Source organism: Schistocerca serialis, unplaced genomic scaffold (assembly GCF_023864345.2).
Source record: "Schistocerca serialis cubense isolate TAMUIC-IGC-003099 unplaced genomic scaffold, iqSchSeri2.2 HiC_scaffold_1218, whole genome shotgun sequence".
In the NCBI taxonomy this organism is placed as follows: Eukaryota; Metazoa; Arthropoda; class Insecta; order Orthoptera; family Acrididae; genus Schistocerca; species Schistocerca serialis.
In genome coordinates this window covers 85,001-90,000 of record NW_026047423.1, presented here as the reverse complement: position 1 = coordinate 90,000, position 5,000 = coordinate 85,001, and the positions used below count along the sequence as shown (strand labels likewise).

Sequence of the window (5,000 nt, the reverse complement as noted above, 5' to 3'; positions counted from 1 at the left end):
AACCATGGAATCGGAGCGCCGCCTGTCATGAGCCAAAAGTGCATCCTGACGTGACAAATCGGATAATACCGCAGGCATCCAATTACGATAATCACTATCAACGAACCTGCCGCCCCCCCCCCCCAATACACCTTTCCCTACAACAATGTGTATCTGAACCTACGCTATATCGTACCTTAACCTAACCTATATCGTACCTTAACCTAACCTATATCGTACCTTAACCTAACCTATATCGTACCTTAACCTAACCTATATCGTACCTTAACCTAACCTATATCGTACCTTAACCTAACCTATATCGTACCTTAACCTAACCTATATCGTACCTTAACCTAACCTATATCGTACCTTAACCTAACCTATATCGTACCTTAACCTAACCTATATCGTGCCTTAACCTAACCTATATCGTGCCTTAACCTAACCTATATCGTGCCTTAACCTAACCTATATCGTGCCTTAACCTAACCTATATCGTGCCTTAACCTAACCTATATCGTGCCTTAACCTAACCTATATCGTGCCTTAACCTAACCTATATCGTGCCTTAACCTAACCTATATCGTGCCTTAACCTAACCTAATTTGTGCCTTAACCTAACCTAATTTGTGCCTTAACCTAACCTAATTTGTGCCTTAACCTAACCTAATTTGTGCCTTAACCTAACCTAATTTGTGCCTTAACCTAACCTAATTTGTGCCTTAACCTAACCTAATTTGTGCCTTAACCTAACCTAATTTGTGCCGTAACCTAACCTAATTTGTGCCGTAACGTAACCCATGTTGTGCCGTAACGTAACCCATGTTGTGCCGTAACGTAACCCATGTTGTGCCGTAACGTAACCCATGTTGTGCCGTAACGTAACCCATGTTGTGCCGTAACGTAACCCATGTTGTGCCGTAACGTAACCCATGTTGTGCCTTAACCTAACCCATGTTGTGCCTTAACCTAACCCATGTTGTGCCTTAACCTAACCCATGTTGTGCCTTAACCTAACCCATGTTGTGCCTTAACCTAACCCATGTTGTGCCTTAACCTAACCCACGTTGTGCCTTAACCTAACCTACGTTGTGCCTTAACCTAACCCATGTTGTGCCTTAACCTAACCCATGTTGTGCCTTAACCTAACCCATGTTGTGCCTTAACCTAACCCATGTTGTGCCTTAACCTAACCCATGTTGTGCCTTAACCTAACCCATGTTGTGCCTTAACCTAACCCATGTTGTGCCTTAACCTAACCCATGGTGTGCCTTAACCTAACCCATGTTGTGCCTTAACCTAACCCACGTTGTGCCTTAACCTAACCCACGTTGTGCCTTAACCTAACCCACGTTGTGCCTTAACCTAACCCACGTTGTGCCTTAACCTAACCCACGTTGTGCCTTAACCTAACCTACGTTGTGCCTTAACCTAACCCATGTTGTGCCTTAACCTAACCCATGTTGTGCCTTAACCTAACCCATGTTGTGCCTTAACCTAACCCATGTTGTGCCTTAACCTAACCCATGTTGTGCCTTAACCTAACCCATGGTGTGCCTTAACCTAACCCATGGTGTGCCTTAACCTAACCCATGGTGTGCCTTAACCTAACCCATGTTGTGCCTTAACCTAACCCATGTTGTGCCTTAACCTAACCCATGTTGTGCCTTAACCTAACCCATGTTGTGCCTTAACCTAACCCATGTTGTGCCTTAACCTAACCCATGTTGTGCCTTAACCTAACCCATGTTGTGCCTTAACCTAACCCATGTTGTGCCTTAACCTAACCCATGTTGTGCCTTAACCTAACCCATGTTGTGCCTTAACCTAACCCATGTTGTGCCTTAACCTAACCCATGTTGTGCCTTAACCTAACCCATGTTGTGCCTTAACCTAACCCATGTTGTGCCTTAACCTAACCCATGTTGTGCCTTAACCTAACCCATGTTGTGCCTTAACCTAACCCATGTTGTGCCTTAACCTAACCCATGTTGTGCCTTAACCTAACCCATGTTGTGCCTTAACCTAACCCATGTTGTGCCTTAACCTAACCCATGTTGTGCCTTAACCTAACCCATGTTGTGCCTTAACCTAACCCATGTTGTGCCTTAACCTAACCCATGTTGTGCCTTAACCTAACCCATGTTGTGCCTTAACCTAACCCATGTTGTGCCTTAACCTAACCCATGTTGTGCCTTAACCTAACCCATGTTGTGCCTTAACCTAACCCATGTTGTGCCTTAACCTAACCCATGTTGTGCCTTAACCTAACCCATGTTGTGCCTTAACCTAACCCATGTTGTGCCTTAACCTAACCCATGTTGTGCCTTAACCTAACCCATGTTGTGCCTTAACCTAACCCATGTTGTGCCTTAACCTAACCCATGTTGTGCCTTAACGTAACCCATGTTGTGCCTTAACGTAACCCATGTTGTGCCTTAACCTAACCTATAATGTGCCTTAACCTAACCTAAAGTGCGCCGTAACCTAAACTATATTGCGCCTTAACCTGACGCACGTTGTCGCTGAACCTGCTCTGTAATTGTTATGCAACCCGTTAAAGTAGTGTAGTGTTGCCTAACCGCAACCCTCGCAATATAGTTCGCTACTCGCACTGCCCGGTCCCCTGTGTATCGCGTCATGTTAAACACCTTGCAGGTGTTGCTGACTTTCCACATGCTCCTGCTATACACTGTAGTGTGGATAGCAGCAGGACGTACATGCCCCCCCCCCTTCCCCCCTGCCTTCGCAAGCTGGTCGGTGAGAAGTTTGCATGTTCAATGCCCTTCGCATGCCGACGTACTCAGCCTACGTTGTGGTACGGCCTGTCACCTGTCCGCCGATGTACGCAAAACCCACAAACTGTACTGCACATTGCTCCGTATGTACTGAATGATACATCGTGGCCCATGTGACCGTATGACGACAGCGCCTAGCAACGGCGGACCATACAGTCCAAATATTGTGCACGCAGCTACGTGTCGTCTCCCTATAAGAGCTGGATTGCAGTGTGGTACGCCATACAGACGTGTGGGAGGAACGGACGCCCTGGATGGCGATCAGCATGAGCAGTCTGTTGATGTAGTGGAGCGTGTATTCGGACGTAGTCGTCTCTTCTCACACACCGTGATAGCATGTTGCACCGCGTTCCACATCTGCGACATGCTGCAGAGGCGGGCTGACAGTCGTTCGCGCAATGGACACCGCATACGTACGGGGTCTACCTTCCACGTGTTCTCTAGGCGTGCACATGTTGTTGCGTCTATGTGGGCAGACGTAGTGTGTTGTGACACCTGACACAGGCATGCAATACTCGTTGCAAATGGCGATGGACGTGTACGTTTGCTGGTGACGTTACGCAAATGAACAACCGGTAACCCGTTGTGGTGCGGTTGTTCTCGCTAGAGGTGAATCAGTGTTGGCGACGATCGGTCGAGCTATTAACCGGTTGTTTCAGGGATACCCACCATGCCCACGAACGTGAAAGGGGACCCACCATGCCCACGAACGTGAAAGGGGATCTGGGTGTGAGGCGATACGCGGCGGTGGCTGGGTGGGACCGTCCCCGGCCGGTGAGGGGGGGCCGCCCGGCGTGCTGGCAGCGCGGTGCGTGGGCGCACGCGCTACAGCCGGCTGGTGGGGGCGGCCGGTGGCAGGCGCGCCGGCCGACGGACGCGGCAGGCGGCGCAGCTGCGCGCCGGCGCCCCCTGCTCGCGGCGCCTTGCGGCCAAAGTAGGTCCTCGCGGGCCCGGTGCGAAGCGCGGTGGCCATCTGCAGTGTGCTGGTCCGATTGAGGACTTTGTGCGCTGAGGATGCGCCGCCGCCCGGCGCTCGGCGCCGCGACGCCGTCTGCTGCTCGGTCGCCCCAGCGGTTCTCGCAGGTGGTTTGTATCGCAGCTGTGCGGACGTGTTGGCGCGTGCGCTGTGCTGGGAGAGTTCGCTTCGGCACCCAAGTAGGGCTTTTGTCCTTCTGTGGCGCTGGCGTTGGAGCTGCCGGTCACCGTAGGTGGCGCGTGTTGTCTCCCGCCGGCAATGCCACGACAGCACGCTCCCGGGCCTCTGTCGGCAGCGGCAAGCTCAGTTGGGAGCACGGGTGGTCGCACCTAAAGCGTCTACTCGCCTAACTCCGGGCGATTGCGCCTCTCTCGAACCCGACCAAGTACTTAGGACGGCGCTGCGCGCCGCCGGGACCTGAGAGGGTTTCGAGGTGTGTTGTGCAGGGGAGCTCAGCCTCCTCCTGTTTGCAGAATAATTGAGCGGACGCTTGCGTGTTCGCGCGGGCCCCCGGGACACACTCCCGGGCGGCCGGCTGCTCAGCTCTAGTTGACGCAGCTCCCTGGTTGATCCTGCCAGTAGTCATATGCTTGTCTCAAAGATTAAGCCATGCATGTCTCAGTACAAGCCGCATTAAGGTGAAACCGCGAATGGCTCATTAAATCAGTTATGGTTCCTTAGATCGTACCCACGTTACTTGGATAACTGTGGTAATTCTAGAGCTAATACATGCAAACAGAGTCCCGACCAGAGATGGAAGGGACGCTTTTATTAGATCAAAACCAATCGGTCGGCTCGTCCGGTCCGTTTGCCTTGGTGACTCTGAATAACTTAGGGCTGATCGCACGGTCCTCGTACCGGCGACGCATCTTTCAAATGTCTGCCTTATCAACTGTCGATGGTAGGTTCTGCGCCTACCATGGTTGTAACGGGTAACGGGGAATCAGGGTTCGATTCCGGAGAGGGAGCCTGAGAAACGGCTACCACATCCAAGGAAGGCAGCAGGCGCGCAAATTACCCACTCCCGGCACGGGGAGGTAGTGACGAAAAATAACGATACGGGACTCATCCGAGGCCCCGTAATCGGAATGAGTACACTTTAAATCCTTTAACGAGTATCTATTGGAGGGCAAGTCTGGTGCCAGCAGCCGCGGTAATTCCAGCTCCAATAGCGTATATTAAAGTTGTTGCGGTTAAAAAGCTCGTAGTTGGATTTGTGTCCCACGCTGTTGGTTCACCGCCCG

General features: G+C 51.5%; 1 non-coding gene across 1 annotated transcript in view; it reads left to right on the top strand.

Annotated features, from left to right (window-relative positions):
• Positions 1-4,315: 4,315 nt before the first annotated feature.
• LOC126435772 (small subunit ribosomal RNA) overlaps positions 4,316-5,000 on the top strand; it is a 1,909-nt gene continuing 1,224 nt past the window's right edge. Inside the window, exon 1 of the ribosomal RNA XR_007580186.1 lies at positions 4,316-5,000. This exon is cut by the window's right edge and continues 1,224 nt beyond it. This is a non-coding gene — a ribosomal RNA (small subunit ribosomal RNA).